Source organism: Vanellus vanellus (genome assembly GCF_965231255.1).
Source record: "Vanellus vanellus genome assembly, chromosome: 3".
Lineage (NCBI taxonomy): Eukaryota > Metazoa > Chordata > Aves > Charadriiformes > Charadriidae > Vanellus > Vanellus vanellus.
The window spans coordinates 22110530-22126645 of NC_138907.1; the positions used below are offsets into that span (position 1 = coordinate 22110530).

The 16116-nt window shown below is 39.5% G+C and overlaps 1 protein-coding gene across 1 annotated transcript in view; it reads right to left on the minus strand.

The window, feature by feature from the left end:
* Nucleotides 1-16116, minus strand: part of DISP1 (dispatched RND transporter family member 1) — a gene marked incomplete at its 3' end in the record, with an annotated part of 89361 nt that overhangs the window by 33838 nt on the left and 39407 nt on the right. The gene's annotated exons all lie outside the window — the stretch shown is intronic.

The window sequence follows — 16116 nt, forward strand, 5'->3', positions numbered from 1 at the left end:
TTCCAAGTGACATGTATTCCAAAAGCAGTTAAGAAATGCACTGTGCTGTAAATAAAGGATATTAAAGATTTTCTTCTGAAGTCTTGTCTTTTTCAAGCAAAATGTAAATAAGTGAAAACTATTAACACTGGAAAGGTGACTGAGGAGCTTGGCTCAAAAGCAAAACTTGTCTGAGGTGCTCGCAGCAGCCAATTTCCTCTTCATTAGCTATAATTGTGTTTTAATAAGCTTTGAAAATAAGTTGGAAATTATTATTTTGATAAATAACACAAAAGGTCAAACATCACACTTAGGTAAGAACTTGTTTCCCAAGTTACATGGGGAGGAAGGAGGAAGAGAACGGAGAACAAGGAGGAAAGGACACTAATTATGTACTATTTAGAAGAATAAATCAGCAAATGCTTAAAGAACAGAATGGGCTAATTACAACTGCTTTGGCTAACAATGTTACCTTTTTGATACTGAATTTAATCAACAACATTCCAAGTCTAAATTGCAAGGCTCGGATTACAGACACTGAACTTTGCAGAAAGACACAACATACAGATTAAGACAGATAAGCGAGGAAGTTTCTAACTCTTTCTTCCCAGATACCTTTGCTGAGTGCTCAGAGAGCTAAGCCTGCCCAGCCAGCTGAGCTATTTAATTGCCTGAATGCTAATTCTGAGCAGAAAGTGCTTTGCAGATTGGAATGCTACCCCCGGCAGTCCCCCCCGTGCAGCACCTCCCCTAGACATAGCTAAATCCTTCACTTCTGAAACGAAAATTAATCCTCTGCTATTTGTTCTAGATCATGTGCAGAGCCAGATGCCCTGGGAAATCACTTTCATTTAGATAGCCGCTCAGAACAGGAGAATACACTCCTCGACGAGCATATTTTTTCCAGCTTCAAATTCCACACATTTCTGCTGGATACCCCCTCCCCTGGCCCAGGCAAGTCAAGCCCATGGAGGTGAGTGAATTCAAGTGGCTGCCTAAACTTCATTTCAGTCTGAAGAGACATATTAGTTATGTGAAATACCGCTGTGTTTGAACAGTTTGGTTTTCTCTTGTACTGTAGGGAGCTTCAAAGCCTGCTGAAGTGGACAGAGCGAGAGCGCTGGACATCAAGGCAGAGAAAACTCCTTGCGAGGCCTCTGGCAGCATTTTAGGCATTTCTGGCTGCTTATTTTCACATTCAGTCCCAGAAGAGATAGACTGCACGATGATGTAGTTACATTTCTGTTTCTAAGTTAGTTTGACACATCCACATCATCACTTGAAACTGCTGTACACTGACCAAAGTGACTGTCCCACAGACTACTATTATAACTGAAAGTATGGTATGGACATACTGCAAATCTCTAGGCCCTTCGAGAAGACAGATGCACCGCCCTTTTGCTTTAAGCCCAGGACATCTGCAGCGTGCAGCAATTGAGATAACATGACAATTTTTAGTAGCTGTTTCAAATCACTTTATAAAGGAAACCACACATTCACGTGCAAGGCACACATGTGCCAAACAGAGACGCAATCTAACTCGCACTTGCAGAAGCTGGGCGATCCCAGCATGGACACACAGGCTTGGGACCTCCACTGTATCTGTGACCCTCGTAAATGCTGACATGGGAATTATAACTTTTGTTGCATCCAGCCCAGCAGCCTCCATTCAATACGATCAAAGATAAAATGCTTTCTTTTCAACAGATGTAATATCTACCTGCATGCCTTTCAGTTTAACCACAGTCTTTAGAAAGACTCTTTAGAAACTAGTAAATTCAAAGAAAAGCCAAAGATCATCATCATCAGTACCACAACATATAATTCTGCCTTTGCTCTCCTTTTGAACAGGCTATAAAAATTTTATCAGACCAAGCTGATTCTTTCTTTCTTCCTAAGCCTTGAGAAACTACCGAGTTCTGTCCATTTTCATGGAGTCTTTGAGAAAGGCAATGGAAGCACCTGCTTACCTTGACGTTCTTTCAATGCCTTATTAAAGTAAGCGAGACTACTCTGCATGCTTAAGTATTTTAATCAATCACAGCTAAGAACTGGGACTCAAACCAATTCTCTAGCATATGAGTTGGGCTGTACATTTTCATTTGGTTTGGTAGCTTTTCTTAAATGAGTGCAAGATGGTTGATGTCACTTGACAAGTCTGATGTTACCTGAGTTTTGTTTCACTTATGTTTGAGGGTAATAAAAATTACGTACTATGATACTTTATTTGTATCATGCTCTATACAAGTGACTGCAACTCCATTGACAGCAAAACTTCACCTGCAGCTGTCACAGCAAAATACATTTTTAGATTATATTCTTATCTCTCTGCTGTATTTTGTCTCCTCTGCCAGAACTGCAGTGACTGGGAACTTACTGAGAGTTGTAATAATGGTCCAAGGAAACAGTTAACTGGGAATCTCTCCTTTAGAGGATGCACAAGTAAGCCATTTAAAATGCAACAAGTAAAAGCACAGTAAGGTTTTAATAACACATGGACATGGGAAATCAAAGAACCTGTTTATCGTGAAAACAAAATGTAAAAATAAGAATCTTTGAGAATTCCAAATGCTTTCAATGCTGGAGTATTTCTGCTGCATTCCTCAGACTGCTTCAGGATTTGGTATTCTCTGACAGAGTGAGGTTTTCAGACTTAATCCAATTTACATCTGAAGGCTTTGAAGCAGTAGACAGGTATTCTGAAAAATTAGGTTGTAGATAATATAGGTTTTAATACAGGCAGCCCTACTTAACAGAAGATTAGATGCAATTAGAAAAAGTGCTAAGCTACACGTTTGATACACCACGCTTACGTATCCACCTCTCTGGCTGGACGCAAGGTATTTTAAACATTAACATCTATTTAGAAATTACGCCAGCTGGCCTGCTAAGGAAAGAAAATCAGAATTATCTTTAATTACTGCACACTTGATAACAGTAACTGCTAAGAAAGCACTTTAGCCATGCAGTTCAAAACAACAGCTTGGAAGAGTGTCATATCTGGAAAGTACCACAGTCTGTAGAGGCAATGTTACTTAGTGACAGTTTTATGGAGTAATCCCTCTATTATTTGTAGAGCTAACAATGCTCTACAGTTTACCCAGCAGACATCTGCCATCTGCATTGCAAGTCCTTCAGGAAATAAAGTAATGCTGTACCACACTGAAACTATGTAGGATTTGGTGTTCCCTAACTAGCGTGTTCTTTTTAGGCTTGGATTAAGTTCACCTGTTCCTTTGGCTGCAACTGAAAGAATTTTTCTTTGCTTTAAAGCTTCTTTAAAAAAGAAAAAACAACCACCAAAAAAACCCCACCAGACTTTAAAAAAACATTTGTTCAACAAATCCCATCTGGACTCATAATGCCTGCAATTGAGTATGATAGAAGTGCAAATTCAAGAGGGAATGATGTAGTGGAAATTTAGTAGTACAGATAATTTATAGATCTTTAGAAGACGACAGAGAAGAGCTAAGTGTCGAGGGTTGTTTTAACCATATAAGAAAAAAATAATCCCCCAAATTTGTACCTTGCACTAAACCAAAACTAAGCTAGTTATAAGATTTTACACTTTTCATTTAAGGTAGGGCAAAACTCAAATCTCATTTAAAAGTTATCTAAAGCCTTTCAGCTGGAGTCAGCATCATGTCACTCAGCCAGCAGAACCAGTCCTGGCATTCTGGACCTTGCAGACTTGACAGATACAAAGCGTCATAGGTCTGAGCTGAACATGATGTCTGAAGTAACAAAAACGTCTTTTCATGTCAAAAGTTCATGTAAAACAGTTGGATTCTAAAAGCAGTGCATTCTTGAAATAAGCAATGTTTAACAATGCCAGTGCTACCTATTAAGTCTCCTTCCAGATGCAATATGATGACCTTGTAGTCCCTTAAGACACTAAAGTTTTTCAATGTGGCAAATGGGTTACACGGTTTCAATCTGTAAACTCAGTTAAATCCTCCAGACTTCATTTGCTGTGCCAGCCAGTGCACAGCCACTCTTAAGGAGGGCTTTCTCCTCCTTCACATCACCAAAATTCTTTGCATCTTTTCTTTTTCTCAGTGCTCGCAGGAGTAACAGGTGGTGCCTGGTGTTTGATACCGGATTTTATGGGAGATGTCTAGTTATCTATCATTGCAATGGTCTTTAGCAAGTCAAACAGCTTTTTAATGTTTTATGGTTGCTGATCTCCATTTTGGCTCTCAGCTAGACATTTTTCAAATTCTCTAGCTCTTACTCCTATGCATTCACACGTGGTGCTTGGTTTCTCTCAATACCCTGATTCTTGCTGTTCCATTTCAGCTGTTAACCACTAGTCTTCCCTAACAAGCTTTCACTATACAAAATATAGGTGCTTACTAGAACAAGCCTTCCCTGTCCTTTCCGCTTCTTTTTCAAGTAGTTAAAGTATATTTTAAAAGAATGTACTTCATCTTCAAGAAGATACTCTAATGGTGATACACCCATTAATGCAACTGCTTCACTTTGGGGATTGATACAACGTAGCTCCTATTTTTGAGAAATGCCATTATGGTCAGTTTATTTTCTGCACAGTCTATAAGCTTCCATTTTCTCAACTAATGTCTCCCTGTTAATGAGCAGATTTTCAGCAATCTAAGTTAGTTTTACCACGCAGTAGTAGTTAGAAGACGATTATGAAGCAGAAGAGATTTTCGAAAGGGAAATTTCCCCTCCTCCATTTTGTAGCAAGTGTTTCAAGAGCCAGCTATTCCTTCCATCCCTCCCAGCAGCCTGAGAGGTGGAGAAGCTGTCCTGTCCTGAACCTGAGACATGGTGAGTTCATTTCCCGCGTCGCAGACTGGCTCGGAGATTGTAATTCCTGTGACAGGGAATTTCCAGATGTCACTGTGCCAGGACTACAGCTCATGCTACAGATGGGCACTAGCAAACCAGTATTGCCCAGCTGGCAGATGAACTCGCCCACCAGTGACAGCTGTGGGATGAGGGAGCTGGGAAAGACTGCAAAGAGTGGAGAAAAGAGTATTCTCCAGGACTTCACAAAGAGATTTTGCTTTGCTTTTAAGCTAAAGTTTCTTCTCCTGGCACAAACAGTAAAACAATAGCAGACCATTTACAGAAATCATTTGCAGGGCTTCGACTAGAGAAACCAACTGCAGTGCTTTACCTACAAAGTCTTTTTAAAGTCAGAATTCACAATAAATAATTAAACTACAGACAGAAGCAACAACAAGATGACCTGAAAATTCTCTTCCACAAGTTTTGTAAGAATCTAAAATTTTATTAAAAGAAATAATTAAGCATATATATGTGTAGGGGAAATTGGAAAAAAATGTATTAGACAGTCCGAAAAGGTTTCAAATACTCTTGAGTTTTGGAAAGAGATACAGGTACAAACAGAAGTGACTGGAAGAATACACACTGCTTTGAGGAAAAAAATTGTGCATAGTTCTGGAAAGCAGACGTACCTCAGCACAGTTTAAAAGCATGGAAAGCTGTTAAAAAAAACAACCAAACACTGCTTGCAACTGTGACACTGTCATCGCACTAAATCTTATTTACACAACTTACTGACTTTCCGTGACCATATGAAAGACATTTAAGTTTTGTAATTGTAAATATTCTGATCCAAAATAGCTCTAAACCTGCTTACACAAAGGGGGTGAAACAAAAATGTCTCTTTCTGGATGTAAAAGACGTTACTCGCATTGAAAGTTCCACAAGTTTTTACTTCATCGTGCTGTGGGATTAACATTTAAATTATTACAGCTGTAAAGGGACACAAAAGCAATACTCTTTAGCATACAACTCCAGCTATGCCTACCATCATCCTGACTATATTAGCGTTACGTAAGAGGTTAAGAAGCCTCTCGACCAGCTGTTTAGAAGCAGATTTTTTGTTTTCTGTCCAAATTTAAAAGCTATGTCTGAACATCTTTAAAGAATCTGTTACCAATAATAGCATTTTTTCTTCATATTTTAATAGAAGCACTAATGTAATTTTAGAACTACTGCATATTAAACAAGCAAAACACTTGGTGAGAATGCCAGGGCACATCAAGCAGGTATATACCAGCTGTCATACCTATTTGATAAACACAGAGCATTCTTGGCATTTAGCTACAGAAAATATAAGAAAGCGGCTTTACACTAGCGGTCCAACAATCATTTTCTTCGAAAGCTAAAAATGCGAGAACGGACTTTTTTCCTCTTCATTTCCAAAGTGTATGTTGGTTTTAAGCCTCCTATTTGCTGAGCCGCGCTCTGAAGGCCAAACGATAAACCCCACTTTTACAATAGCGCCTCTGTTGAAATAGCTGGATCTCGAGTCGGGGAGGGATATTTTTCTCTCTCACCAGCTCTTCAGCACTACCAGGGTCCTGTCCCAAGCTCTCCCGCATTACTCCCCAGCTGTAGTCTTTTACAAGCCCAGGACACTACTTGCATTACAAAGTAGCATGGTAGTGTAAATAAACTGAAGGTACACAATAGTCTTAGTTAAACCTACATCCTAACGCTTTCCCAAAGCCCCGAGTTGTTTCAGCTGTAACCCAAGATACGCTATGGGAACGCACGACCAGATTAGGAGCAAACCAGCATAACACCACTTACCAGACCCGAGCCGCGGTAGCAGTAAGGAGAAAAGCAGCCTCCTCCTGATCCAGGTATCCCCCCGCCTACGCACCCGCTCTTCCCGCAGCCACCCGCGCTTCGCCGCTCGCCCCAACGCCGGTCCCGAGGCGGGGGGGAAACGCCGCGCCGCGCCGCACCGCACCGTCGCTGCCGAGCCGGGGCCGAGGGAAGCCCCTCCCGGCGGCAAGTCAGGGAACCGGCACCGACCCGCCGGCTCCTCCCTGCTGCTGCGGGAGCCGCGGGGCCGCTCCCCGCCCTCGGTTCCAGCCCCCTTTGGGTCTGGTTTGGTTTTAAGGGCTGATGGGGACGCAGCCCGGGAGCCGCGCTCGGCGGCGTCGCCTGCCTGCGCCCGCGGGAGCTGTGGGACCCGCAGGCGCTTCCAGCTGCGGCACACGTGGTGACGTGGAAAGGACAAGCGGCATCACCGTGCCACCAGCGTTTTTGAAATGGAAAGAGCTGAGGGAGGCGGGACACCGAAAATAGAAACCGAGTGTCACTTGGAGTGTATTTCAAACTCACTTCAGTGCTTATTAGTCGCTGGCAGCATGTCTCGTCCCCCTGCCCCAAGCCCTTACTTCAGCGTTTGCTTGTCAGGCATTTCTTACAAAGTACCTCTGTATGGCTACAAATCTCCGGCACTTCAACAACATTTTTTTTTTTTTTTTTTTTTTTACTTGGAAAACCCGGGGGTTTCCCCAGCCAGATCTTAAGATATTTGTACCTAAAATGCCTTTTCTTGAGCTTCGTTCACTCTTAAGCACTTGAGTAAGCACCAAAAGTAAACATCTCCACATACTCCTCGTATATTTTTTAGAAGACCTTATAAATACGAACTGAATTACTACAGACTATTGATGCAAAAGGCTGAAAAGTCCAGGAGCAGAGAAAATGGCCTGGTCACTTACATGTCAAAAAAAAAAAAAAAAAAAAAAAAATCGCCAAATTCTGGGGATATTTAAACCCTCAATTCTAAGACCTCAAGAATAAAGCAGCAGGTCATGTTTAGAAAGATGTCAGTATTAAGGTGGGGAACATGATACTCAATTTGCAGGGCTGTAGTATGGAAAACTTTTTAACACACTACTATAGGAAATGACACAAGCTGGTCTCAACCTGCTCTACCAGGGTATGCCCAAACGAACTACTGAGCCTCACATGCTCACAAGCCTTTTGTTTTGGGAGGCGACTCCTGGGTTTTTTTGTTTTGTTTTGTTTTCCTCAGCTCTGGCTATAACAGACACAAACCTCAGAACTGGCATCTTCCTGGGGCACATCTTATAAACCAGTCCCCTCCACTCCAAAGCAGGTCACAATCCACCCAGGACCAGCTTTTTAGAAGATCTCTCTTTCCTCTCCAATTGAAATACGGGAGTTCTGATTTCAAGGTCAAGTTGAGCTGCATGTAGCAAAAGGCATTTCTCATCCACAAGCATCTTTACTCTTTGTAAAGCAAAAAAAATCTTACCAAAAAGGAAACAATGGGGCTCAGTTTCCCTCACTGTGACGTTAGAATTATGCATCCTAACTCTGGTCCAAGTTTTTATGCAAGGCAGCTCTTCCTGCTCATTGGATCTGGTCTTTAACAGGTGGTGAGAGACTGTGCTACTTCCCCCATTCTAAGGGGAAACTTTTTTTTTTTTTTTTAAACTGGTATTCCTTGACTTTTTCACTTAGCTTCAACTGGAAAATTTCACTGGCATCAGCTGCCCTGTTTCCACCTCCCACACACCACCAGCATCCTATCTAGAATGTTGGTTTTGTAACTAATAGATTTCAAACAGAAAACTTGCTTTCCATCCAGTGTAGAGCCACTCAGTGCTAATGGTCCAGGACAGTTCTTATACAAGAAACTCAGATATATTTATTGAGCAAAATAACAACATTACAAACCAGATAACTTTAAACCATAATTCAAAATGGAAGTAGGACTACAAGATGGTATTCACTTTCTGAGTATCCGAAACATGTAATATATGCCCAGGAGCATCACAAGAATAATCTCAAAGCTACTTTTCCAAAGTCAAAAAACTATGTATTTTTGAAAAAGCTATTTACTAATAAAAGTATTTCTTAAATATGTCAATATTACTGTATATCAGTTCACTGCAGATATTGTATCACTTGTATTTGCTAATAACCTCAAAGATGTTACAAAAGACATAATAGTAACTCACTGCTTCAATATCTAGGAGGAAAACTACTATAAAAATCTAAAGGAGTACAATCTATTAAAGCTTTTAGATTATACATACTGCACAAAATAGTGTTACTATATCTTAGCACACCAACTTACTGCAGATACTTTGTTCCCAAGGACGATAGTAAAATGAATGTATAATGTATGTTCAGAGGTTATGCTTAATAAAATTACTCCTGTACAAATTGGATTTAAATACTGTATCATATATTTGAATTACAGACTCGTAGTCAATTATTGCCTTTGCAGTATCTGAAAAGCAAACTCAGCACTGCAAATGCTGAGAAACCTTTCCCCCACACTATGCTCTATCCCTGCAGAGCCTTAACTGTCCAGTATACCCCCCAGAACACTTCTGGTTTTGACATCTCCATCATACACCCTTTAACATCCGCTTCTGCACTACATTCAGCTTTTAATGTTGCTACTTATCCTACTGTCCATCTCCAGCAATATCAGACAAATGCTGACTTCATTTGTATGTGATTAGGAAATACAACTGAGGTCTGCAGCATATGGAGTGCAGATACAGGAAAAAAATCGGGAAGGTGGAAAAGGATGGAAGAATTTAGACCGATTTAAGGCAGATCAGCGATGTCAAATTTGATCTGTGGAAGCCTCAAGAAGATAAATGACTAACACTCTGCTCTATCCACCAGCTGGAAATGCATACATGCAGGGAATCTGCAGGACATATGCACTACTAATTCAGCCTTGGTTTAAGTCAATACAATCCTCGATCCACCAGGAACTTCCACCTCCTTATGGATCTGTCGATACATTTTACAAGTGACAGAATTTCTATCATAAATAAAATGATCTCTCAAAGCTTCACTATGCATAAAAAAGAAAACGAGCAGAATAAAATTTGACCATTATGCCATGTTGAAAGTTAATTATTATTTTTAGATTTCATGGATTACTTAAAAATTCGTGATTTGAACTTCAAGCCCTTGAAGACAGACATATTGCTCTGCAGAAACAAACGTACTTTGCATGTCCTGATCAAAGAAAAATCATTTAAACTTAGAAAACTGGGCAATCCATCTCTTATAACATCATGATATGGGGCTTGGTTTACTGAGAATTTAAAACAACATTTTTTATAGTATGCTTAACAAATCAAATCAAGTAGTAGTAAAAATACTAATATAGAATTCAATATACAATTCTTGGGAAAAAATAAACACTGTTAGGATGATAACCGTAATAGAGATTCAAACAAATTATAGCTTGTATAATATATAAGAAGATAAGCCTAAAAAAATCGAAGCTTGCATTTGTATTTACAAAGTATGGCTGACATACTGTGTTGTAACATATGGAGTTTGACCATTCTCTCTCTCTTCAAACAAGATAGAGACTTGCAATTCTTGGCCTTGATCCTTTCATAGTCTTTCCTAAACTGAAGACACCAGGCAATGCCATCAAGTGCCAGCCGCTTCTGCTAGCTTTGGCTGGCCACGACCAAGAGCTGCTCCCAGCTACTTCCAACACTGTAGCTGCAGCTATTCCCAGTACCTTTTCTTGGCTGGATGCCTTCACACGCCTCTCCGAGCTTAATATGACATTAATCACAGATTCTTCTTTTCACAGTGGTGTCTTTAAAAGAGAGAGAGATTATTCAGAAGAAGCTGAAGGACATTGACAGTGTTGGACATTAACAGGAGAGCTGGTGGCCTTTTTGGGTGCTCTGGGGACAAACTGATACTAAAGGAGCAGGCAAGCACTCAGGCGAGAAGCACGGAGACTTTTGAAATCCTTGAAGGCCAGACAGAGGGCACCAGAGGTGCCGTAGAAATTCTGCTGAATTGCTAATGAACTGGGGAGAATAAGGGAATATGGAACAGAAGTAAAGAGCTAATTAGAGGTTCAAATGACAAAATGAGTTCTGTACATGGCATGTGTACTCTGCAAGTATTTTATTATAGCTACACTGAATTTTTATTACAATTCCTATCCACCTACAGAATTTCCTGACTGGTGTTTTTTTCTTGGACCCAATATTCTCTATTGCATCTTAGCACTTTACTTGCAGGAGGCAATTTACCAAACGCCACTTAAAACAAACAATGCCGTGGGAGAAATGTGGTAGGGAACCAACTATTTATTTACTGCTTTTCACACTAAGGGATATTTTCATCCAACAACTGAGGACTGAGATAGCAGGAGATACTTTAATTAGTCGGAGCCACATAGGGCACAAATTTGGATCTTCCAGATTCTAGCAGTACACGTGGCATACCAGGAGCACAGTATTGAGAGAGTTAATTGGACTGATTCAGCTTGATCCATCAGAGATTACTAGGTCTAGACTGCCACCGATTGTGTTACACCTGATGATTTTGCAGAGATATCCGAGTGCCTACATGGTGCTCCCAAGTGCTCTGGGGTCCACAAATACAAGGCAAAAACCCAAACTGATTATCTGAGACTGCAGACACACAAGTGTGAGTCATCTGCTCCTAGACCTAAACAGCCTGAAAACATGAGAGCTGTGCTTATAAGGCATCGCCCTTGAGATGGAAACTCTCAAAACTGGCAGCTGGGAGCCTCTGAACCGACAGTGGAGTTAATTCACATCCTGTGTTACCCATCCAGAGATGAAAGAGAACACTGTAAAAGATAAAACCAAAAGCACCCTGCAATGGAGAAAAAAAAAGTACTTAGATCTGTAGGTTTATTTCTTTGAGATACAGGATGAAGAAAAGGAATTGAATGAAATAAAAGTTATTAAACATAAGAACTCACATGCTCTCACACTAGCATTCTTCTATACACTCTTTCCCCCCCACCACCTGGGGTGGAGGCAAATCTTCATATAAATATAGGTGGTTATATAAGCGAAAACCGATTTAGTACCATCATACATTGATGGCTGAAGCCTTAAGTACTGAGCCTTCAGTTTTCAGACTGCTAGCTCCATGAGGATGAAACATTGACTGATCAATAGATGACGTGAAGTAAATTGGCTGTCCTTCTCCAGTTCCTACTCATCCAGACTTCATCACAAAATCTTTCATACTGATATCCTCAAGAAAGGCTGAGAATTGAGTATAGAGGCTGAAAAATCTTTAATCCTTGCAAAGCACTCTTCTTCAGCACTAGTGACAGAGGAAATGTTAGACATAATTGCTGATCATGCTCTATTTGTTTTTTTAGATAAACAAAGGACTTCTGGCTTGTAATCAGGAAATTTAAACCCTACACACTACATTCAATAAAACAGATACCAACATATTCTTTTAATATTCTGGCAACCGGACATTTAAGGTCACATCATCTCAAATAACACAAAGTCAAAGCACAGAAGTAAATCGCTGGGGCAAAGAGGGTCTTTCATTGTCCACAAAGCACTTAGAACAATGTGCTCTCAGTCCCTGGTGTAATTAAAGAGTCAGTTTAGAATCCTGCTTTATTTGTTTGCAATATCATACTGAACTATCTCCCTTATTGATTTTTTTAAAAAGCTCTCAAAGTATGATAGCAACATTTTCCAGTCTTCCTCCCTCCCCCCCGCCCCCCCCCCCCAAATGAGATGACACTCTACACTCTAGCAGTGTTTAACTTTTTTCATTGAGAACCTGAGGTTTTAAACCAGGTCACGTGAAGGTTGAGTTCCATGAAATGTAAGACCATCTTCTTTTATCTACTTACAGAACAGAAATACTAACATCAGTTTAATGATTTTTCAGTGAATATCTAATAAAGATAAATCTTTTATTATGCATGTTTCCAAATCCCATGTACTCTGAATTGAAATACATATCTGAGGATCCAACAGGAACTCAAGTCCCACATCACACAAAAATCTTAAAAGCCAGTAAGTTAAAAGAATACCTCACCTTGGAAGCAATTATTTACATTATTAAGATAAAATACAAAGCTCTGTATTAATCATCAATAAAACAAAAAAAAATGAGATTTAGTACTCTGCAAAAATTCTTTAATATGGAAAGTTTGTAAGAGTGTTATTAGCATCTCAAATAGTTTTCAGATACTAATATGAAGAAAAAGTACAAATAAATCTGGAAGCAGAACTGAAGTTCTATACTTTTGATTTATCTACAGCTCACAATGTTTTGAAGGAATTTTTAATAGCTTGTCTTCAGTTGTAACAGTTTTATTCTCTAGACAGAGTGCTCCAATAATAAAAGTTACATTAAAATGCAGCTGCATAAACAGGTTTACACACAGCTACATTTTCTCATTCACATTCCTTTCTCACAGGTGTACCTTTTCCACTATGAACTAACTACACTTAAGTATACCTTATGTAAGTCCACACATGTATAATGTCACTTGTAAAATAGTCCAGACTGACCAGAGGGAAAAACTAACAGAAAGCTTTATCTGAACGTAAAATAAACAAGTGACATAAAAAGCAGTAATTCCATCACTTGTACAACACCAATATTTAAATTACAACCACCACTATAATGTTACAGTGAAAGTGATTATTGCAGTATACTTTTTTTCCAAATGACAGGAGAAATGCAGTTTACCAATATTGTTACAGTAACCACCATATTAAGATTAACTTGTCTATAATCAAAGAAATAACAAAGAACTGCATTTCTCCCATCATTTGGAGGAATTCATACAGCAACAATCCAGAAAACACAGCTACCACTATTTCTATTTCAGCTAGAGAAGCAAAGGAGAAGTCACTTTTTCATATTCATATTCTTATTTCAGGAAACAGCAAAGTCTTGAAACGTAAGGAATTCTTTTAAAACATGAAGGTATCAATTACTTTTAAGATAGGGACTATTGTTTTGTACTTAATTTCAGGGAAACTAAAAATGTAACAAATACTTACTGCAACTGCATAAGTATTGCCATATAATAGGTGTGCAATATAAACACATGTGCAAAAGAAACCTTTATGTTGCACATATCAGAAAACTACTCATTTTATTGTTCTTTTTATTCACCTTCACAGCTAAAAGGAGTTTCTCACTCATTGAAGAGCGAATTAGGTGATTACTTTAGTTCTGAAACATTTCTTCTACCGATTGCAAGTTCGACCCTCAACCTAGCATGCCGTTCCCTTGGATTAGTAAAAGTAACGGGAAAGAAAACCCCTACCAGCTTATTATTCATTTTTCTGAAGGATTTTCAAAAGTAATGGCCTAAACCTTCAAATAATGCATGAAAGAGCTCCCCTGCTTTTGCACACAACTCACATCGCACCTTCACCTTTCTCCATTAGGAAAGTGAAACAAGCACCAAAGTCTAAGTGTTTGAAGTAAACAAGCATTGCTAGAGCCCATAGAGGAGCTTTTATTTGATGTGAGCTTTACTGACACACTAACGAAGGCCTGACAGACAAGGCAGGAGAAAATGCTATTTGAGCATAAACTCAATGTTTGCTCACTAGGCTGCCCGCCTGCCAGAGGGTTACCCAAACACAGCTCCTGCAATGGGAAGTCAACCTTTTCTAGCTGTCTCTTAGCAAACAGATGCGAGCCTGGGAATTTCTTGTACGTTCAGATAAATCAAGAATCAGACCTTTCAGAGCACCAACCGCCATAGCTTTAGAAGGAGATGTCAGATTTCTCTGGGACCCTCTGATTTCGCACTGTTTAGACTAAACTACAGTTCCTGCCTAGCGTATGCACGTCACATCATTTCCAAAGCTGTTCACTAAAGTTAGTTTGATACGTGTCTGTTTTACCTGCTACTCTAAGTCAAAAACCTTGAGACAAGACTAAACTATGAAACATCTATGTAACATTCCCTTACATGTTTTTTTTTTTAATGCTACCTCTATTCCTTTTATATTACGCCTAGGGATACTGAGGTGTATCTTCTCAAAAAACCTGATTTGGCATCTTCTGCAATGCACACAGGTTCCCTGGAGACACACAGTTCTGAGCTGTATTCTTTTCAGTACAAAATTGCAACTGTATACCTTCTTGATCAAGTCTCAATCAAAAAAATCCTTTTGAAAAGCACAGCATATACAGAAATTCATGACAGTTCTATTAGAAACACAGATATATTATTTCTCTGCATGAGGTCCATTTAACAACCCAAATTTTTATAATGAATATGTCCAGTATTGACCAAATGTCTAAGATGATGTACTTGAAGGCTTTTCAAACCTGATGGTACCTCCCGAGATTTACATTCAATAAGTACAGTTGGATAGCTATTTAAAGATCAAATTCAAGATAAGATTTCAATTAGATTACTTCTGCTACAGCCTCTGTGATGTATGTAGCCAATTCAGTTAGACAATATTGCTTTTTCCACTTACTATAGGCTAGCCATTTTACGTGTACTATACACGCTCTGTTTCTAGATTCATTGGAATGGGATTTGGTCCTCTACTGGTTACCTGAACTGTAGCATAACTCTCTCCGCATAAGAATTGAGGAATCTGAAGAGGATCATGTGCTGAAATGTATTTAGGAGTACAGTTTCTTTCCGCACCCAGGAACTGAGGATCATGAAGGACTCCAGGACTCTGAAGCAGCAGGACTGATATCAGTCTTCTGCACAGGAAACCGGGGTACGGGAATTGTGAGAACTCTAGTCACTTTTGGTCATTACAGAGTACAACCATGGAGGGATTTTCTTTTTATATCCTGGCAAAGATGAGTGACTGGGTGTCTGCCAGCAGTACCACAGCTGTACAAAGTCAGCACCAGTGAACCACCTCCATATCAGACACAGAGACAGGCATACAGCAGCTGCCGAATACTTCTGGCAGCCCCGTGGCAGCAGCAGCTGCACAGCCATTCTGTGGCTGGGAGAAAAGTTTGGTCCCTTTGCAATTCCCTTCCTTTCAGATCACTTAATTGGGCCGTGTACCTGTTCCAGGGTACGGGCACTGCTAATTTTAATAAAGCTAAGAAATCTGTTTACTACCAAGCCATTGAACCTTTATAGAAGTGTTCAGACATTAAAACCTGAATAATCTTTTTACAATTTTAAATGTTATTTAACAGAACAGCCTTGTTTAGTCTACAGTATTTAACAGTCATCAGCCAGATACTATTTTAATATGAGCAATGCATGCATAAGATACTGACCTTCCCAGCAAGAACTCGCAGCCCAACCAGCTATTGAAAACAAAAGAGCAGACACAAAGATTGCTCCATTTGTCAGAAGATATTAATCTTTGTATATACCCTTTCCAAAACAACTTACGTATAAATCTACCAGCAAAAATATCTTTCCCAGAGAGTTTGCTTTAGAGACAAAGATAAGAAAAAAAATAATATATCTAACCTTGAGGAAAGCATCCCAATCAATTTTGGATGACTTGTTCTTCATGTTTGCATGACATACCCACTATTATGTTTCTTTTCTTCTCACAG